Source organism: Dermacentor silvarum, chromosome 3 (genome assembly GCF_013339745.2).
Source record: "Dermacentor silvarum isolate Dsil-2018 chromosome 3, BIME_Dsil_1.4, whole genome shotgun sequence".
Lineage (NCBI taxonomy): Eukaryota > Metazoa > Arthropoda > Arachnida > Ixodida > Ixodidae > Dermacentor > Dermacentor silvarum.
In genome coordinates this window covers 130,090,251-130,116,684 of record NC_051156.1, presented here as the reverse complement: position 1 = coordinate 130,116,684, position 26,434 = coordinate 130,090,251, and the positions used below count along the sequence as shown (strand labels likewise).

At 47.3% G+C, this 26,434-nt stretch overlaps 1 pseudogene; it reads right to left on the bottom strand.

The window, feature by feature from the left end:
• Positions 1-16,387: 16,387 nt before the first annotated feature.
• Positions 16,388-18,702, bottom strand: LOC119444789 (uncharacterized; annotated as a pseudogene).
• Positions 18,703-26,434: the final 7,732 nt, after the last annotated feature.

Sequence of the window (26,434 nt, the reverse complement as noted above, 5' to 3'; positions counted from 1 at the left end):
CGACACCACGGACCCGAGCACATGAGGGTTGGCCCCTCCCGCGTGTAGCCGTGCGCGGCTTAGCCGTGTCCGAGGAAAAGAGGATCCTGGAGGTTGAGCCGATGCCGGGTGTTTGGACCTTTACGGCCCCTCGGTGGAGGCAACACACCCCTTTGGCCTCTGCTTCACGTAGACGGCACCCCCGGACTGACCCGCCCGGGGGAAACCGGTAGTCGTCTTTTCCTATCTCTCTCTACCCTCATCTTCGTCTTTCCCTTCCACTTTTAATCTGTCCTGTCCTCTCATTTTTTCCATTCACTTCGACTTTTCCTGGCGGCAAGGGTTAACCTGGTGTGGCTGTCCTACCTTGGGTATACCATATTGGGTTATAGTAACGGCATACTGCTGGCGCTGTGCAGACTTGTTTTCATGTTCTGCCACGTCCCCTTGTTGGGCTCCGTGGTGGGTGGCAGACGCCGTTGCCGAATAAGTAATTTCTTTCCATGGGATCGCCAAACCCTTTCTCAACCGATCGTGCCTCGAAAAGGGTACGCACCGATGCAACCTCGCTATTCTTGCCCCAAAACAAAGAAAGTTTCCCGAAATTCCACGTCCTTCACTGTGACCAATCATCAACAAAAGCTAGAGCAATTTCGCCATTTCTTGTGGCCAAGTGCCTGAAAGAGACCATTGGAGCTGGTTATAAGGTAACAAAGATGGCAAGTGGAGATCTGCTCCTCGAAATAAAAGACAAAGAACAATACAACAGACTGGCACACCTCGTAGCCTTTGGTAACATCCCTGTTTCTGTAAGCGCACATCGAACTATGAACACAGTCAAAGGCGTAGTATCAGACGAAGACTTGATGACATTGAATGAAGAAGAACTCTTGGATGGATGGAAGGACCAAGGGGTAATCCATGTGCAGCGCATCACAATCAGACGAAATGACAACGAAATCCGAACAAAGCATTTAATACTCACTTTCAGTTCCACTACCTTACCCGAGACTCTTGAAACCGGCTACGTAAAACTTCATGTTCGACCTTACATTCCGAACCCACGACGTTGCTTCAAATGTCAAAGATTTGGTCACGCATCTCAGAGCTGCCGAGGGCAGCTTATGTGCGCAAAGTGCGGCACAACCGGTCACTCTTCTGACGATTGCAATAATGACGAGGTACATTGTGCTAACTGCGATGGCAGTCACCCTGCATACTCCAGGGCTTGTCCAGCCTGGAAGAAAGAAAAAGAAATAATTACTGTAAAAGTGAAGGAGAACATAACATTCCGTGAAGCACGACAACGCATCTCCCCGTTATTCTTGCTCAAAACGTCTTTTGCCGAAGTGGTGCAACGGGGGGCGGCACCACAACGGCATCTGGCGGCAGCCCGGACCACGCCTAGCGTGCCGAGGCTAACGCCACCCGCCCCTAAGGTGGGAGCAGCCAACGCTGCCCTGCCATCTCTCAAATTGTCCACACCAGTGGCCTCTACAAGCTCCGGCAGCAGCCAGGGCACCGCAGAGGCCCCAGGGGTCCTGTCGACCTCCGGTCCGGTGGGGACGAAGACTTCGTCGCTCGAGATGAAGTCTACGCGACGCACACATCGCTCTCTGGAGCGGGTGTCCAGTGCCTCGCAAGAGGCTATGGACACCAGTCCAAGCCAAACGGCGCTAGTAGCGTCGATGGAGCGGCGAGGTTCCCTTGACCGCTCCAAAAAAGACAAAACACCAATTACAGGGCCTAACAAAGGCTCTGTAAAGTAAGTCACTCTCGTCCCTTTAGAGCCACACAGCACATTCTTTTTTTTTTCAACATGGACAACATCATACAGTGGAATATTAGAGGACTATTAAGAAACCTAGATGACGTCCAAGAAATTCTCTGTAAGTTTAATCCTAAAGTGCTGTGTGTGCAAGAAACGCATTTAAATTCCAAACACACCAACTTCCTCCGACAATACTTGACTTTCAGGAAAGACCGCGAGGATGCTGTCGCATCATCTGGCGGTGTAGCCATTATTGCTGATAGGAGTGTAGCGTGTCAGCATTTGAAGCTCCAAACGGCCCTTGAGGCAGTGGCCGTTCGAGCCGTTCTTTTAAATAAACTCATAACCATCTGCTCATTGTATATACCACCACATTATCAGCTTCATAGACGCGACCTAGAATCATTAATAGATGAGCTCCCAGAGCCCTATCTGATTCTTGGTGATTTTAATGCACACAGTAGTTTGTGGGGCGATTCACGCTGTGATGCGCGAGGTCGCGTTATTGAACAGCTCCTTTTTTCCTCTGGAGCATGTCTCTTGAATACGAAGGAGCCTACGTATTTTAACCTGGCTAACAAGTCATACTCTGCCATAGATCTTAGCATTTTATCGCCGACGCTTTTACCGTATTTTAAATGGAATGTGCTTAATAACCCGTATGGCAGTGACCACTTCCCGATAATCCTGAGTACGCTGAAACAAGATCAGCTTCCCCCGCAGGTCCCTCGGTGGAAGGTTGACTCAGCCGATTGGGAACGGTACCGAACTCTTACTCACATGACGTGGGCTGAGATGTCCGGTCTAACCATGGATGATGCTGTTAAATATTTTACAGCTTTCATACTTGACGCTGCCTGTAAATGTATTACTCAAACAAGCGCCATGGGCTCCAAGCGGCGTGTTCCCTGGTGGAACGATGCATGTAGGCAAGCACGGAGGAACCAGAACAAAGCGTGGGCGCTGCTTCGCGATTCTCCAACAGCAGAAAACCTGCAAAACTTTAAGCTTGTCAAATCGCAGGCAAGGAGAACGCGCCGACAAGCAAGACGAGAGAGTTGGGCAAAGTTTATATCAAGCATCAACTCGTACACAGAGGAAAGGAAAGTATGGAATAGAGTGAAAAAAGTTAACGGGCAACAAACGTATTCCCTGCCTTTAGTAAACAGCCACGGAGAAAGCCTGGAAGATCAAGCAAACTTTCTTGGTGCTCATTTTGAACACATATCGAGCTCCTCACACTACTCCGAAACCTTCCTAAATTACAAAACGCGAATAGAACAACAAAAGCTAGAAAGAAAATGTACAGGAAGTGAGGCGTACAACAAACCATTCTGCATAGCAGAACTGCAGGCAGCACTGAACTGTTGTAATACATCCGCCCCAGGTTCAGACCGCATAATATATGATATGTTGAAACATCTACCCTCCGAAACACAAAAAACCCTCCTTTCCCTTTACAACGTTATATGGTTTTCTGGCGAGATCCCCTCTGTTTGGAAGGAGGCTATCATAATTCCAATTCTGAAGCACGGAAAGGATCCCTCCTCTGTATCAAGTTACAGACCTATAGCATTAACAAGCTGCCTCTGCAAAGTATTTGAAAAAATGATTAACTGTCGCTTACTACACTTCCTCGAATCAAACAAATTGCTCGACCCATACCAGTGCGGATTTCGGGAGGGCCGATCCACCAGTGACCACCTCATACGTATCGAGGCACGTATCCGTGAAGCTTTTGTTCATAAGCAGTTTTTCTTATCTGTATTCCTTGACATGGAGAAAGCCTATGATACTACGTGGCGGTTTGGGATATTGAGAGACCTCTCACACTTAGGTATACGCGGTAATATGTTCAATGTCATCGAAAGTTATCTGTCTAACCGCGCATTCCGTGTTCGATTGGGCAATGTGTTGTCACGGAAATTTCTACAGGAAACTGGAGTGCCGCAGGGCGGGGTGCTCAGCTGCACGCTCTTTATAGTAAAAATGAATTCTCTTCGCGTCTGCATACCACGTAACATCTTCTATTCAACATATGTTGACGATGTGCAGATCGGTTTTCAATCAAGTTCTCTCGCAATCTGTGAGCGACAAGTCCAGCTTGGTCTCAACAAGGTCTCCAAATGGGCTGATGAGAACGGGTTCAGACTGAATCCACAAAAAAGCACCTGTGTAGTTTTCTCTAGAAAGAGAGGCCTGCACCCTGATCCTGAAATTGTGTTACATGGTGAGCGTCTGCCTGTAAACAGGGAACATAAATTTTTAGGCATAATTTTAGACGAAAAATTAACCTTTGTAGAGCACATAAAGTATTTAAAAAACAAATGTATGAAAACAATGAATATATTAAAGGTGCTGTCACGCACAACCTGGGGTAGTGATAGAAAATGTCTTATGAACTTGTATAAAAGCCTCATACGCTCACGACTAGATTATGGAGCCATAGTGTACCAGTCGGCTACTGCAACTGCTCTGAAGATGCTGGACCCTGTCCACCACTTAGGCATTCGTCTGTCCACAGGCGCCTTTAGAACAAGCCCAGTAGAAAGCCTTTACGTTGAATCGGATGAGTGGTCACTTCATCTGCAGAGAACATATTCGTCTTTTATGTATTTTCTAAGAGTGAACGCAAACAGTGAGCAGCCCGCATATTCCACTATAAATGATTTGTCCAGTTCTCATCTTTTTCGCAACCGGCCCAGAGTGGCACAGCCTTTCTCACTGCGCGTTAGAGACATAGCTGAAGAAACAGGGGTTCCACTGTCTGAATACCACCTAATGCCCCCTGCTATACGGCCCCCGCCGTGGCAGTGGCAACTTATACACTGTGACACATCTTTTGTAGCTATTACAAAGCGTGCACCTGTCGCGCATATCCGAATGTACTTCCTCGAACTACAGCACAAATACTCCTATCCTGAATTTTTTACAGATGCTTCGAAGTGTAATTCCGGCGTGTCTTACGCAGCGGTCGGTCCGTCCTTTTCGGATGCCGGTGTTCTGCACTCTAACACAAGTATTTTCACAGCAGAGGCCCACGCGATATTGGCCGCCGTTAAACACATTAAAGAATTTAATATCCCAAAGGCAGTTATATACACAGACTCTTTGAGCGTCGTAAACACTTTAAAAACTGTCAAAAAATATAAAAACCCTGTAATTCTATCCCTTTACTCTGTACTATGCACCGCTTATGCGTCCAAGCAACTTATCGTGGTATGCTGGGTGCCGGGGCACCGAGAGATAGAAGGTAACGTGTTGGCTGACCAGCTAGCCACATCCGTCCACGCGAACGTTTCCAACTCTTCTACGACTGTCCCTGTAATGGACCTCAAGCCCACCCTAAAGAAAAAGCTGAGGGCTTATTGGCAGCGGTTGTGGGCTAGAGCAACAGAAAATAAACTGCATGTTATCAAGCCGTATCTTGGCAACTGGCCGCCGGTATCAAAGAACCGCCGCACAGAAGTAACACTTTGCAGACTTAGGATAGGACACACATACAGTACACACGCTTACCTCTTGTCCGGTGGTGATTCACCCACGTGTGATAAATGTGGTGAGCCACTTACCGTGCTTCACATCCTGCTGCAATGCACTGAATTGAACGCTAATCGGAAAAAGCATTTTCCATTACCACACCGGCAGCAAATTCCACTTCATCCTCTAATGATCTTAGGTATAGAACCTCTGTTTAAATATCAATCATTGTTGGAATTCTTAAAAGATGTACACAGTTTTCATGTTATAGCCCCAGGCAATCCGTAGCACGGCCTCTTAACAGAGGTTTCTGCTGCGGTAGCTGCGTTAAAGAAAGCACCTGCCTCACAGCTTTTGGGCTCAAAGGCCTTAAGGAGGCATACGTGCTATTTTCATTCTCTTGCATTTCAGCCTCATGATCACTTGTCATTCGTACTGTACCCATAGACCACCCCACATATCACTATCATATTTTTATACTATATATCGTTTTACGCTACTACGATAGCGATTGATTTTAGGCCACTTTACAGCCATGTTACATCCTATCATCGCAACTAATCAATCAGCGCTTAACACAACATTATCAGTCATGGCGCTCTTTGGCCATACCTGGCCCTTGCGCCACAAAAAACCACATATCATCATCATCTGCAAAGTATTTGAAAAAATGATTAACTGTCGCTTACTACACTTCCTCGAATCAAACAAATTGCTCGACCCATACCAGTGCGGTTTTCGGGAGGGCCGATCCACCAGTGACCACCTCATACGTATCGAGGCACGTATCCGTGAAGCTTTTGTTCATAAGCAGTTTTTCTTATCTGTATTCCTTGATATGGAGAAAGCCTATGATACTACGTGGCGGTTTGGGATATTGAGAGACCTCTCACACTTAGGTATACGCGGTAATATGTTCAATGTTATCGAAAGTTATCTGTCTAATCGCGCATTCCGTGTTCGAGTGGGCAATGTGTTGTCACGGAAATTTGTACAGGAAACTGGAGTGCCGCAGGGCGGGGTGCTCAGCTGCACGCTCTTTATAGTAAAAATGAATTCTCTTCGTCTATACATACCACGTAACATCTTCTATTCAACATATGTTGACGATGTGCAGATCGGATTTCAATCAAGTTCTCTCGCAATCTGTGAGCGACAGGTCCAGCTTGGTCTCAACAAGGTCTCCAAATGGGCTGATGAGAACGGGTTCAGACTGAACCCACAAAAAAGCACCTGTGTAGTTTTCTCTAGAAAGAGAGGCCTGCACCCTGATCCTGAAATTGTGTTACATGGTGAGCGTCTGCCTGTAAACAGGGAACATAAATTTTTAGGCATAATATTAGACGAAAAATAAACCTTTGTACACCACATAAAGTATTTAAAAACAAATGTATGAAAACAATGAATATCTTAAAGGTGCTGTCACGCACAACCTGGGGTAGTGATAGAAAATGTCTTATGAACTTGTATAAAGCCTCATACGCACACGACTAGATTATGGAGCCATAGTGTACCAGTCGGCTACTGCAACTGCTCTGAAGATGCTGGACCCTGTCCACCACTTAGGCATTCGTCTGTCCACAGGCGCCTTTAGAACAAGCCCAGTAGAAAGCCTTTACGTTGAATCGGATGAGTGGTCACTTCATCTGCAGAGAACATATTCGTCTTTTATGTATTTTCTGAGAGTGAACGCAAACAGTGAGCAGCCCGCATATTCCACTATAAATGATTTGTCCAGTTCTCAACTTTTTCGCAACCGGCCCAGAGTGGCACAGCCTTTCTCACTGCGCGTTAGAGACATAGCTGAAGAAACAGGGGTTCCACTGTCTGAATACCACCTAATGCCCCCTTCTATACGGCCCCCGCCGTGGCAGTGGCAACTTATACACTGTGACACATCTTTTGTAGCTATTACAAAGCGTGCACCTGTCGCGCATATCCGAATGTACTTCCTCGAACTACAGCACAAATACTCCTATCCTGAATTTTTTACAGATGCTTCGAAGTGTAATTCTGGCGTGTCTTACGCAGCGGTCGGGCCGTCCTTTTCGGATGCCGGTGTTCTGCACTCTAACACAAGTATTTTCACAGCAGAGGCCCACGCGATATTGGCCGCCGTTAAACACATTAAAGAATTTAATATCCCAAAGGCAGTTATATACACAGACTCTTTGAGCGTCGTAAACGCTTTAAAAACTGTCAAAAAATATAAAAACCCTGTAATTCTATCCCTTTACTCTGTACTATGCACCGCCTATGCGTCCAAGCAACATATCGTGGTATGCTGGGTGCCGGGGCACCGAGAGATAGAAGGTAACGTGTTGGCTGACCAGCTAGCCACATCCGTCCACGCGAACGCTTCCAACTCTTCCACGACTGTCCCTGTAATGGACCTCAAGCCCACCCTAAAGAAAAAGCTGAGGGCTTATTGGCAGCGGTTGTGGGATAGAGCAACAGAAAATAAACTGCATGTTATCAAGCCGTATCTTGGCAACTGGCCGCCGGTATCAAAGAACCGCCGCACAGAAGTAACACTTTGCAGACTTAGGATAGGACACACATACAGTACACACGCTTACCTCTTGTCCGGTGGTGATTCACCCACGTGTGATAAATGTGGTGAGCCACTTACCGTGCTTCACATCCTGCTGCAATGCACTGAATTGAACGCTAATCGGAAAAAGCATTTTCCATTACCACACCGGCAGCAAATTCCACTTCATCCTCTAATGATCTTAGGTATAGAACCTCTGTTTAAATATCAATCATTGTTGGAATTCTTAAAAGATGTACACAGTTTTCATGTTATAGCTCCAGGCAATCCGTAGCACGGCCTCTTAACAGAGGTTTCTGCTGCGGTAGCTGCGTTAAAGAAAGCACCTGCCTCGCAGCCTTTGGGCTCAAAGGCCTTAAGGAGGCATACGTGCTATTTTCATTCTCTTGCATTTTAGCCTCATGATCACTTGTCATTCGTACTTTACCCATAGACCACTCCACATATCACTATCATATTTTTATACTATATATCGTTTTACGCTACTACGATAGCGATTGATTTTAGGCCACTTTACAGCCATGTTACATCCTATCATCGCAACTAATCAATCAGCGCTTAACACAACATTATCAGTCATGGCGCTCTTTGGCCATACCTGGCCCTTGCGCCACAAAAAACCACATATCATCATCATCAGACTACGGGGCCATAATTTATCAGTCAGCCACCCCAACCGCGTTGAAGATGCTGGACCCCATCCACCATCTAGGTATTCGCTTGTCTATAGGTGCCTTTAGGACAAGCCCTGTAGAAAGCCTTTACGTGGAATCCAATGAGTGGTCCCTCCACTTGCAGAGGACCTACACAGCTTTCATGTATTTCCTTAGAGTGAATGCAAACAGTGAACATCCCTCATATTCCACCGTAAATGATTTGTCCAGCTCCCACCTCTTTCATAACCAACCTGCAGTAAGAGAGCCCTTCTCGTTGCGTGTGAGAAGTCTGGCTGAGGAAATGGATGTCCCACTCTTTGAACATCGTCTAATGACACCCACTATACAGGTCTCACCGTGGCAGTGGCAGATTGTCGACTGTGATTTGTCCTTTTTACATGTTACGAAGCACGCACCGGTTGCACACATTCGAATGCATTTCCTCGAACTGCAGCATAAATACTCCTGTCCGGAATTTTACACCGATGCATCAAAGTCTCATGCCGGCGTCTCTTATGCAGCGGTTGGCCCATCATTTTCAGATGCCGACACCCTGCACCCCCAAACGAACATTTTCACAGCAGAGGCTTATGCAATACTGTCGGCTCTTAAACATATCAAAGAATCGAAAATACCAAAAGCAATCATCTACACAGACTCGCTGAGCGTAGTAAAAGCTTTAAAATCTCTGAAAAGGCACAAAAATCCTGTAATAGTATCGCTTTATTCATTACTATGTAATATTTATGCGTCTGGGCAGCATGTTGTGGTGTGCTGGGTGCCAGGACACCGAGACATCGAGGGAAATGTACTGGCAGACCAGATTGCCACATCCATCGACGCAAAAGCTGGAAACACATCCATGCCCGTCCCTGTTCCCGATATGATGCCATATCTACGCAAGAGACTTCGAGCCCACTGGCAACGTTTGTGGGACGCCCAGAGTCTAAACAAACTTCATTTAATTAAGCCTCGCTTAGGGAACTGGCCATCCACCACGAAATCTAGAAGAAATGATGTCCTATTCTGTAGGCTCAGAATAGGACACACTTACGGCACGCACAATTACTTGTTGTCTGGAGGCGAACCCCCGACCTGTACTAGATGTGGGGAGGTACTTACTGTACTTCACATCCTAGTACACCCCGCAGGGGCGTCTGTGTAAGCAGGCGTTTGGTGTGTGGCGACACCACGGACCCGAGCACACGGGGGTTGGACCCTCCCACGCGTAGCCGTGCGTGGCTTAGCCGTGTCTGGGGAAAGGGGGATCCTGGAGGTTGAGCTAATGCCGGGTGTATGGACCTTTTAGGCCCCCCGGCGGAGGCAACACACCTCTTTGGCCTCTGCTTCACATAGACGGCACCCCCGGACTGACCCACCCGGGGGAAATCGGTAGTTGCCTTTTCCTGTCCTCCTCTTCAATCTTCGTCTTTCTCTCTCACTTTCAATCTTTCCTGTCTCCTCCTCACTTCTGATTTTCTGATCTTCCAGGCAGCTAGGGTTAACCTTGTGTGAGATGGCCAACCTTGGTTATATCATATTTGGTTATAGTGGCTGTGTACAGCTGGCGTTGGCAGGTCTTGTTTATAACAACCCTGTCACGTCCCCTTGTTGGGCTCCGTGGTGGGCGGCTGGCACCGCTGCCGAAATCACGCTAATTTGTATGGCTTCCTCATACCCTAAACTCCCTGATCGCCCTCTCATAAAAAGAGGACGCACCGATGAATCGTTCAGCTTTTTCGCTAAGACCACCGAAATTTTCCCACGTTTCCACGTGATTCACAGTGAATCCCCCGGTAAAATCGTAAGAACAGTATCACCTTTTGTAGTTGCTAAATGCCTGACTGACTCTCTTGGTCCTGGTTACAAAGTAACGAAAATGCCCAGTGGTGACATCCTCCTCGAAATCCGTGACAAAGCACAGCACGAAAATCTGGCAAAACTTGTCTCGTTTGGTGACACCCAAATTTCTGTAAGCCCTCATCGTTCTATGAACAGTACACGAGGGGTAGTATCAGATCAAGACCTACTAGAATTGACTGAGGCAGAGCTCCTAGAGGGCTGGAAAGAGCAACACGTGACGAATGTGCAGCGAATCAAGGTCCGGCGAGACGACAAGGAAATTCCTACAAGACACCTTATACTTACTTTTTGTACTAGCACGCTCCCCGAACAAATTGAAACAGGTTACATGAAAATAAATGTCAGACCTTACATTCCGAACCCTCGACGCTGCTTTAAGTGCCAAAGATTCGGTCACGGCTCTCAGAGCTGCCGGGGCCGTACTACCTGTGCAAAGTGCGCATCACACGACCACCCTGCGGACAACTGTAACGACCCACCCCACTGTGCAAACTGTGAGGGTGAACACCCGGCATATTCACGCTCCTGTCCCTCATGGAAAAAAGAAAAAGAAGTTATAACACTTAAAGTAAAAGAAAACATTTCCTTTAAAGAAGCACGAAAGCGCCTCTCATTTGTGGGGCCTTCTTTCTCCGAAGTGGCACGGCAGGGGGCAGTGCCACAACGGTTCTCGGCGGCCGTTCGAACCACGCAAAGTGGCCCGGCGGTAGCGCCACCCGCCCCCACTGCGGGATCAGCCAGTGCTGTTCCGCCATCCAGCAAGAAGAGCCAGCAGTCCTCCGTGCCTGCGGGCTCTACGACACCTAGGGCCTCTGCTCGTGCAGAGAAGCCCGAAACACCCGTGAGCGTGCGCCGCGAGCGGGCATCCAGCGCCTCGGCGGAGGTGATGGATACGTCACAAATCACACCGGCGTCTCAGACGCCGAATGATCGGCGCAGCTCTCAGGAGCGCGCCAAAAAAGACAAACCCCGCATCACGGGGCCCGGAAAGGGCCTTGTGGGCTAACACAGATTTCCCCTCTTAAACACACAGCACAACACACTCCCACTATGGATACACAAATACTATATTGGAATGTCAGGGGTCTTCTCCACAACCTCGATGACGTTAAGGAACTCCTACATAAACATAATCCAAAATTGCTGTGTGTTCAAGAGACACATCTGAAACATTCACACACAAACTTTCTTCACCAGTACTCCATCTTTCGAAAAGACCGTGACGAGGATAACGCCTCGTGTGGCGGTGTAGCAATCGCTGTAGACAAGTCTGTAGCTTGTCATCATGTAGCCTTGCAAACACCCCTTGAGGCAGTGTCAGTTAGGGTAGTTCTTTTCAATAAGCTGGTAACTGTTTGTTCTATATATATACCCCCAAGCTATCACCTCATCAAAACAGATTTTTATAACCTCATAGATCAACTGCCGGAACCCTACCTACTCGTGGGTGATTTTAATGCTCACAACACCTTGTGGGGAGACTCGCGATGCGACGCGAGAGGTCGACTCATTGAAAATTTTCTTGTGACCTCTGGTACCTGTCTCTTTAATAAGAAGGAGCCCACCTATTACAACGCCCAACACGATTCGTATTCATCGATAGACCTTGCACTTGGATCCGCTTCCCTTCTGCCTGACCTTGAATGGAACGTCATCAAAAATCCTTTTGGAAGTGACCACTTCCCTGTAACTTTAAACTTAATAACGCAGCATGACAACCCTCCCAGTATTCCTCGATGGAAATTAGCATCTGCTGACTGGGAGCATTTTAAAGAATCAACTTATTTACCACGTGGTTTTATAAACAATTTTAGTATCGACGATGCTATTGCATATTTTACCGCTTTTATTATTGATGCTGCTGAAAAGTGTATCCCACAAACGAATGGGAGCTCACGTAAAAGACGTGTTCCCTGGTGGAACGAAGACTGTAGACAGGCGCGAAAAAGGCAAAATAAGACATGGGGCATATTGCGTAGATCTCCAAATGCTGAAAATCTCATTCAATTTAAACAGATTAAATCGCAGGGAAGGCGGACACGACGTCAGGCAAAGAGAGAAAGCTGGGTGAGGTTTATCTCGGGTATAAATTCATACACTCAGGAGGCAAAAGTGTGGAACGGCTTAAGAAAGCTAAAGGGGCACCAAATTCATCTGTTGCCCCTGGTGAATGACCAAGGGAACACCTTGCAGGACCAGGCCGACTGTCTTGGGGAGCATTTTGAGCGTGTATCAAGCTCAATCCATTATTCACAACCCTTTCTTAAATATAAACAGAGAGAAGAATGTAAGCCATTCGTACGCACATGCCGACAGAACGAACCGTATAACCTTCCTTTCACTATTGCCGAGTTGAGAGCTGCCTTGATCGCATGTAAGAGCTCTGCACCGGGACCCGACAGAGTCATGTATGACATGCTTAGGAACGTAAACCCTGATACACAACTGACACTACTCGCACTTTTCAACACTATTTGGGCTGCCGGATACCTTCCGTCCGCATGGAAAGAAGCGATTGTGGTCCCTGTATTGAAGCAAGGTAAAGATCCTTCCTCGGCGGCAAGCTACCGTCCGATAGCTCTCACAAGTTGCCTATGTAAGCTATTTGAAAAAATGGTTAATCGACGACTCATACATTTCCTTGAACTGAACAAAATGCTTGATCCCTATCAGTGTGGCTTTAGAGAAGGGCGATCCACAACTGATCACCTTGTGCGCATTGAAGGAAATATCCGGGATGCATTTGTGCATAAACAGTTTTTCTTATCAGTATTCCTCGATATGGAGAAGGCGTACGACACAACATGGCGTTACGGAATCCTGAGAGACTTGTCGCGAATGGGCATCCATGGCAATATGCTAAGCCTAATAGAGAGCTATTTGTCTAATCGTACCTTCCGTGTCAGAATCGGCAATGTATTGTCACGTCCATTTATACAGGAAACTGGTGTACCCCAAGGAGGCGTGCTCAGCTGCACACTCTTTATCGTTAAAATGAACACACTCCGTGCCTCATTACCACCGGCTATTTTTTATTCCGTCTACGTAGACGACATACAAATAGGCTTCAAGTCATGTAACCTCGCAGTGTGCGAGAGACAGGTACAGCAGGGCTTAAACAAGGTAACGAAGTGGGCAGACGAAAACGGGTTTAAAGTTAATCCCCACAAAAGTTCTTGTGTTCTTTTCACAAGAAAGAGAGGCCTGATTCCAGATCCCTGTGTTGAACTGCATGGACAGCAAATACCTGTGAACAAAGAACACAAGTTTCTAGGCATCATACTTGACTTTAGGCTAACTTTCATCCCCCACATAAAATATCTCAAAGCAAAATGCCTAAAAACAATGAACCTCATGAAGATCTTATCTCACACATCATGGGGCAGCGACAGGAAATGTTTAATGAATCTTTACAAGAGCGTCATTCGTTCGCGACTGGATTATGGTGCTGTAGTATATAGCTCTGCTGCCCCAAGTGCGCTAAAGATGCTGGATCCCGTTCACCATCTAGGTATCCGCCTGGCCACCGGCGCTTTCAGAACAAGCCCTATAGAAAGCCTATATGCAGAATCGAATGAATGGTCACTTCATCTCCAGAGGTCATACATCAGCTTCACATACTTCCTCAAAGTTCACTCTAATCATGAACATCCATGTTCTCAAACCGTTAACGATTTGACTTGTACTACACTTTTCCATAATAGACCCTCTGTGAGACGGCCTTTCTCACTACGTGTGAGAGAACTTAGCGAAGAAATGGATGTTCCACTTCTCGAACACCGTTTAATGCCTCCAGGTAAGCTTTTACCACCCTGGGAATGGCAGGTGATAGCATGTGATGTATCCTTTGTGGAGGTCACAAAGCACGCTCCTGAACTCGAAATCGCAATACATTTCCGTGAACTCCAATCGAAGTACTGTTGCCCTGAATTCTACACCGACGCGTCAAAGTCCCATGCTGGTGTATCTTACGCGGCTGTCGGTCCATCTTTCTCTGAATCAGACGCATTGAACCCTTATACAAGTATCTTCACTGCAGAAGCCTATGCAGTACTGTCTGCGATTAAACACATTAAGAAATTAAAGCTACATAAGGCAATAATATTCACGGACTCCTTAAGTGTCGTAAAGGCACTAATGTCTTTAAAGAAACACAAAAATCCTGTTTTATTGAACTTTACTCATATTTGTGCAATATTTACTCATCTGGTAGACATGTGACAATATGCTGGGTTCCTGGTCATAGATCCATCGAAGGTAATGTGCTTGCAGACCAAATGGCCACATCAATTACATCTCAAGCTACCAATCTTAACAGTACTATTCCCGCCACAGATCTCAAGCCTTTTTTGCGAACGAAACTGCGAAACCACTGGCAACGCATGTGGGACAGTGAAACAAATAATAAGCTCCACTTGATTAAGCCACAGTTAGGTTTCTGGCCCTGTACAACTAAAACACGACGAACTGATGTCCTATTCTGCCGTCTCAGAATAGGACACACATATGGTACTCACAATTTTCTGTTGACTGGTAACGAGCCTCCAACCTGTGGTCGATGTGGTGAGAGGCTGACCGTCCTCCATGTCCTCTTGGAGTGCCGGGAAGCCGAAACAGATGGAAGGAAACATTTTCCTCTTGCATACCGCTACCATATCCCTCTCCATCCCAGTATGTTTCTTGGCAAAGAGCCGCTTTTTAATACCAAAGCAGTCCTAGGTTTTTTGAATGACGTGGTACTACATGTGATTAGCCCTAGATATTCGTAACACATCCTCCCGCCAGAGGATGCTGTTGCGATAGTGCTCAGTATAGCACATGCCTCCAGGCCTTTATGTTCAAGGGCTCTGTTGAGGCAATAGTGCTTCATGCCAATTATCGCATCGGACATACTTTGTCATACTTTGGACATACATTTATTTGCAATGCATATTTCATACTCATAGCACATGCCATTAGTCATTCCCATAATCTTATTACCTGTAGATTTTATGCACTTTACAGCAACTATTTTTAGGCCCCCTTACAGCCACGTCATATCCACCACTCGTAATTCATCGCTTCAATTCAAACTCATTAACACTGGCCTGGCGCTCTTTGGCCATTATTGGCCCTTGCGCCATCAAACCCCATATATCATCATACCATCGTCCTGGCGCTCTTTGGCCACACCTGGCCCTTGCGCCAATAAACAACAATAATCATCATCATCCTAGTACAGTGTCCACTACTAGAACCTGAAAGAAAGAAACACTTTGTCCAAGCCTATAGAGAGAATATACCCCTACACCCAGCGATGTTTTTACATAATGACCCGGTATTTCAGCACGAATCAGTTATAGCCTTTTTAACCGACATCGACATTTTGCAAGTTCTTCGCCCGAGAGATTCGTAGCAGGGTCCTCTTTCAGAGAACGCTGCTGCGACCGCATATTTGAAATGCACTCTCCTCCAGGCCCTTGCTCCTAAGGGTCTCTGTGAGGCAGTAGTGCCTTGTATCGCTTACACCTTTTTATACTATATTCATTGTGCCCCTATCACATCATTGTCATGATCTTATTAATTTTGTATTTTACGCACCTTTAGTGCGCAGAATTTTAGGCCCCTTTACAGCCACCCTACACCTACCCACTGTCATTGATCATACCATTGCTCACTCAGTACACCACGTCTTGGCGCTCTTTGGCCATAGCTGGCCCTTGCGCCACAAAACAACATATATCATCATCATCAAAGAAAGCGTTTGAGTCAATATGTTACTATATAAAATGTGTTCGAATATATTGCAACATATCGACGTTAGTGAAATCGGCCTATAGTTTTCTCTGAGTTTTCTATCGCCCGATTTAAAAACTGGTGTCACGCTTGCCGTTTTCCAATCTTGGGGAATGAGGCCTGTTTCGAGGGAAAGCTTATAGATGATCATTAAATACGGAGCAATGACGCTATGACACTCTTTAAGGACCACTGGGGATATTCCATCAGGTCCAGTTGCTTTTGTTTCATCTAAATGCCGTAATAAAGAATCGACGCCACTAACATCAAATTCAATCTCTGGCATCATATCGCCCTGATTGGCGTTGTTCAAAAGCGAAGTCTCTCCAGTAGACACTAGCGAAAACACAGATTGGAAGTACTGGTTAAAGGATTCCGCCCTCTGATAGTCTGACGTCACAGTTTTGCCATCAATAGTTAAAGATGGTATGGATATGTCTTCTTTTCGGTTTTGTTTTACATATTTCCAAAACGATTTTGGGTTTTCTCTCAAGTCCTTATTTAATTTAACAAAGAAGATATCTTTCGCAGACTTAATTGTTGCTTTCAATAGATTATTTATCTCTTGCAAGCGTTTCTGATTTGCCAGACTGGTGTCGGCAGAAAACGTTTTATACGTTTGTCTTGCTTTCCTTATAAGTTTACGTATTTCTACGTTAAACCAAGGCTTTTGTTTTTTTCGTTGCCGCAGGTACCTGCATGGAACATGAATTTCGACTAATTGAAGTATTTTCTCCCGGAATGACGACCACAAAGTTAACGGACATCGTGCGTTTGAAAGATACTGGAAAGTAGGAAAGAAATTTTCAAGTTCGGTCCTAATAGCGGCATAGTCTCCTCTGTCGTAGCTGTACACTTTTCTTTGCGGAATTTGCGGCATCCGTACCCGCTGTGAGTTAAGTTCTATGACAACTGCCCTGTGGTCACTAATACCTTGACAAACAGTAACTTTTGATACTAAGTTCGGCTCATTGCAAAGTACTAAGTCCAAAATTGCATTTTCTCGCGTAGGTTCCAGTACGTACTGCTGCAATCCATTTAATCCGACCAGTTCTTCGAACTCTGTGTAAATACGGGACCTATTACTAGCCACACATCCGGCATTCCAGTTGAAGTCAGGCAAATTGAAATCACCCCCGAAAAATACGCTATTAGGCACAAGAGATAGCATCTCAGCAGTCCGAATGAGTCGCTGCTGCCGGGTGGGCGGTAGAATGTCCCGTACGCAACATTGTTTCCTTTAGGTAATTTCACAAGACACCAGACAGACTCGGAATCGTTTTCAAATAAAATTTGTGTACTTGACAATGCATTTGATATCAAAATAAATACTCCCCCGCCATGCCCATGCCTATCTTTCCGATAAACAGTAAAACCAGGTGGAAAAATTTCTACATTAGGTATCGTCTTGTCTAACCATGATTCGGTGCCCATCACGATCTGAGGTTTAACAGTGGCCACTAAAGAGATGAAGCTATCGACTTTGTTCTTTATGCTGCGACAATTTACAAGCAGGACAGAGAGCCGTTCAGGCTACGAGCAACGTGCTGGATTATCTTGGGGCGGACCAGAATTCGGAATGCGTCAATTGCCTCTATTCAGTCGCGCATGCGTCTGTAGTGGAACTGGCGTTCGCATATCGCTATCCCAGACGAACGTTTGCCCATTGATGATCAATTTATCATAACTCAAGCGAACACGATTTTCTTTGTTTTCTCTTTTTTACTTTCGCATAATTCCAAAGCTGACGTCCTTTTTCTTGTACGGCTCGGCTGAAATCTTCAGAGATGCCGTACGAAGTGCCTTTTAGTCTGTAAGCGTTTTTAAAGACGATTTCTCTAGCCTTCCACCGTGAAAAGCATGCTACTATGGGCCGGTTTTTGCCTTCTCTGAAAACTCCTACGCGATGAGCCCGTTCAACCGAAATATTATCAAGTTTCATCACATCTTTGCATATTCCACTAATTAGTTTTTGAGACGCCTCCCATGTCTCCTTATGCTCCCTGTCATGCAACCCGAAAAATACCAAATCCTGTCTACGGCTTCTATTCTCCAAGTCGTCCAGTTTAGCCATCAATTTGTCTTCAATTTTTTTTCAACCCGAGCAATACGACTGTCTACATTGCTTGTCTTCTCTATTAAGCCTGTAATTTTGGATTCTAATTCACTTTGTCTTGTTGTAATTTCCGTTAACTTCGCGAGCACAGTTTCCTGGCCTGTTTTCATTTCTAAGAGAATCCTTTCAATGTTTGTCATTTGGTTATGTTCCACTGCATTCATGGGCCCTGGATTTAGCTCTACGTCCCCCGATAGGAGCAGTAAGATTTGGGAAAGCGTCAGACAGCCGTCGTAGAGAGAAATAGCATAGCATCAACGAAACACAGGCTGGCGTGTTCAAAGCATTCAAATATTTGTCGCTTGCTAATGGGGCACGACACTCTTAAAAGCATAACATTGCTAGAGCGGTAACACTTAGTTCCATTTAGGTAACTGACCTGGTACATGAAGAATCGTGAGTTTGTGCCGAAAAGAGCGTCGTGGCCCAGTCGCTGTAGGCTTGGCTGGTCCTTTATATGGCCAGCGCGCAGCGGAACCGGAAAGGTCCCCCGGTGCGCAGATTCCATTTCGGTGCGTCGGAGATCGTACACGATTTCCAGCAAATAATTTTGCGGACCGTGTGAGACACGAGCAGATGATTGCAGATCAGTTCTAGCAGCCTCCGGCCAAGGTTTGGTGAAGCCATGGTCCACCGCCCCGACGACGTTCGCCACGACAGCGAAGAATCCGAGCAGCACCTGGTACATGAAGAATCGTGAGTTTGTGCCGAAAAGAGCGTCGTGCCCCAGAAATCGTGATATTTGACGATTCAGAATCAATCTCAGAAATCGTGATATTGACACGTATACATGTTTACCTTTCACCGGTGGCCGCCTTCCACCGGCTAACAAATGTTAAACGTTATCGCTCGGCGCAGGACGCGCCTGTGTCGGAGGTTTCTAGAACATTATCGATGCTTCTTTCCGTTGCCTGTTTTCACCGACGCTTATGTTATCTGATTGTATGACCGACGCGAATTGTCTAGAACTTTCTGGAAGACACGCGGGCATCAGGGATTAATCTAGAACCTTCGATGACTCAGGTACGAAAGCCGACGCGTTTCGCCGCTGATCAGATTTTCGACGATCGCCGACTGTGTTCGCCGCTATCGTTGTGCTTTGAGTGTAGCTTGCTTTCGTGGGCACAGGTTCGCCCAATAAACAACCAGTTTCGTCATACACAGTTTTACGACTGTTTTCTTTACCGTCACTACTACGTGACATCTGGTGGAGGTGCTGGTGCGTTCATGCAGCGAACGCCCCCGCAAAGCCGTGATCCAAGCCCGAAACCGGAGGACAACGCCAACGTCGCCAAGGACCATCGAGCAAGCCGTAGGCAGCAAGGACTTATCCCTGCAGGATACGGACTTCTTCCCGAGAAGACCACGGCGATCAAGGCCAAGTCAACTTGAAGGATCCTTCAGGTCGCCTCGCACGATGGAGTCTGAGACTTCAAGCATTCGACATCACCGTCGTTTACAAGTCCGGGCGAAAGCACTCTGACGCCGACTGCTTGTCTCGCGCCCCCGTCGAACCGCCGCCACAGGACGACCAGGATGACGACACTTTCTTGGGACCCATCAGTGCCGACGAATTCGCCGAACAACAGCGAGCCGACCCGGAACTAAGGAGCCTTGTAGACTACCTGGAAGGCAAGACCGTCATTGTGTCGAAGGTGTTCAGGCGAGGATTGGCGTCGTTTTTCTTGCAAAACGGCATTCTTCTAAAGAAGAACTTCTCGACTCTCCGAGCCAACTACCTCCTCGTGGTACAGCGGTGAGCACTGTTAGGGTGAACACGCGAGCGCGTGGCCGACGGCACTATCAGCGCCGCGTAACAGCCATCGTTGGAAACATTGCACATGCGCAGCATGTGCTTTGCGAAACACTCTTTCCACCGCGCGCATCACGTCATCGATACGCTTGTTCGTCGTCTGCTAGCCGCATTTTTTGTTCGCTGAGCTGATACCTTCTGCATTTCAAGGTCCATCTGGATTGAAGATTGGCGCGTGAAGGAAAAAAGTGAGTGTAAGAGGGATAATTATTAAACTTTTTATTCAAGAAAATTGCACTTTTGCAATTCAAGTTAAACAAGACCATGAGAACAAATATAAAAACATGAGCAAATCTAATAGCGAGTCATGTGACCACTTACAGCAACGACTGCAGCTATTCTGGACGGTAACGAGTCGTAAAGTGATCGAACATATTCCCGATCGGCTTTCAGCCTTTCCCACTCGTTGCTGACTTGCGCCCACAACTGGTCCGAAGTCGCGGAATAAAGGGGCTTCCTTGCCAAAGAAGCTTTCAGACGGCCCCACACGTTTTCTATCACATTCAGGTCCGCTCCTTTCGGAGGCCATTCTAGTAGCTGCATGTGCTGCTCCGCCTGGAACTCCTTGACAGCCCGCGCCGTGTGTATCGGTGACCGGTCCTGTTGGAACAGGTAATCACCGTCTGGGAATAAACTGCTCGCATATGGCAACAGCACATTGTTCAAAATGTTGCAGTATTGTTCCGACGATAAGTGTCCACGTATACGTTGCAGGGGCCCTAAACCATATCTTGAAACAGCACCCCACACGTTCACACTCGATCTCCCACTGGCAGAAACACCTTGCACGTTGTCCGGGTCGTTCCTGCGTGGCATTGTGACGTTAACTAAAACAATTGCTTTTCAAAGCAGGAAGTTTGCCTCACCGTGTGCCTGGTAGTCTCCAAACACGCAATCTTTGGTCTTCTCGCGTCGAAAACGTCGACTCATCCGAAAGATGACGCGACCCCACTCTTCTGATATCCATGCTTCGTGCAGCTCAGCGAACTGCCGTCGTGCGTCCTTGTTTGCCGCCGTTAGTAGTGGCTTCTGCGCTGCGACGCGACTGCGAAGGCCCGCAGTACGCAGGCGACGTCGAACAGTGGTGTCCGAAACGTCCAAATCTAAGTCCTCGCGTATTGCTGGGGCTGGCAAGAAAGGGTTACGAACAGCAGCTGCAACTATGAGGGCGTCTTCATCGTCTGTGGTAGCTTTAGGGCGGGGCGCGCGGGGTGCATCCTGAATGCGACCTTCATACTTGTAGGCTTGAATTATCCTGTTCACAGTCTTCAGGGGCCTATTAACTAAAGCGCCAATATACCGCTGGGAATAACCTTTCAGGGAAAGATCGACAATTGAGCGCCGTTCAGCATCGGGAACCCTAGCCATAATACGATCTGGCGACAGAATGAACGGCTGCGAAAGATGTTTGGTTGTTTTATATACGGCGTTGCATGCACAACAACTTTGAAGGGAACGAATAGACATGCCCCCATAGATATACAAGTTTTTTTGTCTTGTTCTGTTCAAGCACAGATGTTTAAAGAAATCTTCAAATGCAGGATGCATGGGCTTAGAAAACAAAAATGCGGCTAGCAGACGACGAACAAGTGCATTCATGACGTCATGCGCGCGGTGGAACAATTATTTCGCGGAAGGCGTGATGCGCATGCGCAATGTTTCCAGTGATGACCGTAACGGGGCGCTGACAGTGCCGTCGGCCACGCGCTCGCGTGTTCACCCTAACAGTGCTCACCGCTGTACCCTCAGCATTGCGTCCAGAGGTTCTGCAAGCTCTCCATGACGACCCAACGGCTGGACACCCCGGTTTTTCCCGCACGCTCGCAAGGATACAAGAAAAATACTACTGGCCTCGCCTCTCTGCCGACGTCGCCCATTACGTAAGGACATGCCGAGAATGTCAGCGACGCAAAACACCGCCGTCAAGGCCAGCCGGACTTCTACAGCCGATCTAGCCACCCCGCCGATCGTTCCAGCAGATCGGGATGGACTTACTGGGGCCTTTTCCGACGTCGACGTCCGGGAATAAATGGATCGTCGTAGCTACGGACTACCTCACCCGCTACGCTGAAACAAAAGCCTTGCCCAAAGGCAGTGCCGCCGAGGTAGCCCGATTCTTCGTTGAGAACATCCTTCTGCGTCACGGTGCCCCAGAAGTCCTCATCACCGACAGATGTACGGCCTTCACGGCTGAACTCAAGCCATCCTGCGCTACAGCCAGACAAGCCATCGCCGGACCACCGCCTACCACCCGCAGACGAATGGCCTCACCGAGCGCCTAAATAAGACCATCGCCGACATGCTGGCAATGTACGGCGACGTCGAACGCAAGACGTGGGATGCCATCCTTCCGTACGTGACCTTCGCATACAACACGGCCATGCAGGAAACGACGCACATGGCGCCGTTCAACCTGTTCTATGGAAGAAACCCGGCAACGACGCTTGACGCCATGCTACCGGACGTCACCGACGAAGAAAATCTCGACGTTGCCACCTATTTGCAGCGTGCCGAAGAAGGTCGACAGCTCGCCCGCCTGCGCATCAAGAACCAGCAGAGGACCGACAGCCGACACTTCAATCTTCGACGACGCTACGTCGAGTACCAGCCCGGCGACCGTGTTTGGGTCTGGACTCCGATACGCCGGCGAGGACTTAGCGAGAAACTGCTACGACGCTACTTCGGACCCTACAAGATTATCCGACGGATTGGTGCACTGGACTATGAAGTCGTGCCAGACGGCATTTCGCAATCACAGCGGCGCCGCGCACGACCCGAAGTCATCCACGTGGTGCGTCTTAAGCCTTTCTACGCCCGCTGACGAACTTAGGTACTTTGTTACTTTATTTTTTTTTTCTTTATTACGCGTGGTTTTGTTTTCGCTTTCACATTTGTTTGTAGCATCGGGACGATGCTTTTTAAGGAGAGGGTATTGACACGTATACATGTTTATCTTTCACCGGTGGCCGCTTTCCACCGGCTAACAAATGTTAAACGTTATCGCTCAGCGCAGGACGCGCCTGTGTCGGAGGTTTCTAGAACATTATCGATGCTTCTTTCCGTTGCCTGTTTTCACCGACGCTTATGTTATCTGATTGTATGACCGACGCGAATTGTCTAGAACTTTCTGGAAGACACGCGGGCATCAGGGTTTAATCTAGAACCTTCGATGACTCAGGTATAAAAGCCGACGCGTTTCGCCGCTGATCAGATTTTCGACGATCGCCGACTGTGTTCGCCGCTATCGTTGTGCTTTGAGTGTAGCTTGCTTTCGTGGGCACAGGTTCGCCCAATAAACAACCAGTTTCGTCATACACAGTTTACGACTGTTTTCTTTACCGTCACTACTACGTGACAATATTCATTTGGGCCATGCTACGATCGCGACAGCACCATGTGGCTAGAATAATAGAAAAAGAATGCAGAAATCAATACGAAAATGTGTATTTTAACTGCCTGCACAGCGGCAACAATTATTCTGCACCCCAAATTAAAGAAGGGTATTGCTTCGGTTCAAAAAAGAAGTAAGAACATGTAGCTAAAAAGGAAAGAAAAGGACAAACGAAAGCCACAGATGATGCGGCAAGTTGATTTACCCAACATCCGAGTGCGTTTTTGGGAAATGCCGCGTGTGCCGGGCTTTCAGTGAGCAAGGTTTGTCAAAATTGGTTATTGATGTCCCTTTAATTTTTGTATTCCCAGGATAATTTTGATCATTATGCTAACTGTTACAATAAACGGTGAAAACTTCTGTGGTTTTAAAAGCTAATAAACAGTCATACGTTTTCATAATTACGAGGTTATATAGGAGCGTGAAGGAACAGATATTTTTACAGGCATTGATTTTTGCTGCTTCGCTATCTAAACGATAAACTTCACTCATCGAGGAGGTTTAGCGAAGCGTTCAATAACTTCGGACACGTTGTTGGCGACGTCTGTGTGGGTGTATAGAAGCGCCAGCATAACCATGCGTTCCTCAGACATTATAAAGCGCAAGTTGTTTTTTTTAGTAATCTCATGTTTGAAAATCTGTCTGCCCTGGCAGTGGCACTGGAAGGGTGACTAGAATCTTCAGCAGTTTGTACACATGTACTACATATTACCTGCAGTCTCCATGAGAGAGGGCATCTATTCCTGTGCTAAAACCTGAAAACACTTCGACATCGTTTCCTCAGCACCACGTTCGACAAGATAGACAGCCGTCCTCTTACGGAAGCCACAATTCTTGGTCCCTGGTCCCAGCCGACGTCGGCACGCACTGCTTCAAAAGCGCTAGTACGCTTTTTAAAAGAAACAGGACTTAGTGAAAAACTATAGAATGTGCGGACTGATACGTTTCTTTTTTTTAATCTTCTCTTGTTTTCTAATCGTTTCTGCCCTTACCACATCCCCGTGTGCAGAGTAGCCAACGGAACACTTCACCTGGTTAACCTCTCTGCCTTTCACCTCTTATTTTCCTTCCTTAATTCCTTCCTTCGATATCGTTGACATCCTTGTTTACGTACCTTGCACAAACAGTAAGCTGTTCGATTCCAGCAATATCCGTTGTTTCGTCAGCAAGTACGGGGAAGTAGCCTGCAGCGTTCACTTTTGCATCTAGGCTTTCTTTGATAATTTCACCACAAATTTCTATAATTTGGTTTTGTACGCCTGGTTTAAATACGAGGCATTACTGGGGCAACTTTCCAAATTGTTCTTGAGATACGTATCTCCACAATCAACTCGCATGCGAAGAAGCGTTTTGGAAATACCAGTATTTTCGGCAGGGGCTTTGCTTAAATCTATAGGACCAGTGTCCCTATCGCGACGGAGAGCCAGACCTTGCCGCCCGCAAAAAAGAACTGTCTCAATTTAAATAGGCCGTTGACTTTCTTCTGTTTTCTCTTATTTAACTTGGCCTGCCCAGGTCCAGCTTATTGATCACATTGGGCGCGCTTCCTGAAAATGTTTGGAGAAAATTATCAGATGCCAGCTGACAGTCACGGTGATATTTAATATTTTCGTGTGTGTGGAAGATTGCGAGCGCGTGCTTCCACTTCTGGAACGGCTTGGACACGCGCGTTCGAGTGTGTGCATGTAGGCCCAAGTTTAAAAAAAGAACATTAAACCCAGAAAGTTCCAGAATTAAAAATCAGAAGCACGCATTTGGAAATGTCAGTGCACATTTCGCGTCAAAAGTGTATGAGAACTGTATACCCATCAAGTTTCGGAATTGAAATCCATGCGCTCCGTAGATTCCGGTGCCGCTGCGAGATGCCGCCACGCGCCCGCTCGCTATCGAAAAGCCCTTGAAACTTTGTGCTCGGCTGGGGCTCCTTACGTTATGCGACTCCAGGTGCATAGGCGTTGCCACGAAATCCAGCTCGAGATCGCAATTTTCGCGCCGAAATGTCTGTTCGAGGGTCAAAAAGACATTGTAGACGAAATCCGGAATGATTCCCGGCGCCGGTGGTTGTTTTGGTCGGCGGTGCATGACAGCACGAAAAAATTTCGGAGGGGGGGGGGGGCTGGAAGCCCCATCAGACCCCCCCCCCCCTGGCTACGCGCCTGATCTGTGCGATATGTAGTATGGGCTCATCATGTATAACCTTTTATTAATACAAGTTTCTTCATAAAAATTTGATACTGCAATCATCAAAGCCTAGTTCATTCTTAATGTGAGTTGTTATACCGGAATTAAAGTTATAATTACCGGCGACAAAGCGTGCAGCACGGTTTTGTACGCGTTCAAGTTCATAGCTTAGCGTTTGACCACGTGATTATGATCGCGCGCTCTAGGCCGCGTTTTCGCGATCTCGTGACACGCAAGTGACTCAGCCCGACTCGTCTGGCTGAGAAGCGGCTGAATATCATCGATAGCGTTGCGCAAGCGGATTGCGCGTGCCACAGGCATCCGCTTGCGCATCCGCATGCAGGTCCACGTCACGTTTCGTCACTCTGATGAAAACGCGAAATTGCATTTTGCAAAACTCCCGTTTCCCGGCACTAATTTCAAAACACGTGACCTCTGGACAACCAATGAGGCAGCCAAGATGTCGGATAATGGCGGCCATGCAGCCGCCATGCGTGTCGAGAATAGAGCCTCTGGAGGCGGCTGGCGGAGCAGACACTGAAATAGTTCGTGATCATATGATGCACTGCTGAGGTGACGACGAAGTTTCTGCACATGGTTTGTCTTTCGCGTCCGATAAGCGTGTGACGTCTCGTCGCCTACGGGGTCCAGCTTCGATCAGCATGCACAAGCAGTGCTTACACGCCTCCTACTGCATCGCTTGCGATGTCATCAACTAAGAAAACTGCTGCGCTAAGCGGCGCAGAAAGGCAACGACGTCGACGGGCGAATTTCGCTTTGGTCCGGCGACAGACACGCCGGCGTGAAGCAGAACGCCTTCGATCGTTCGCGACGCATGCTGCGAACTCTGCCACT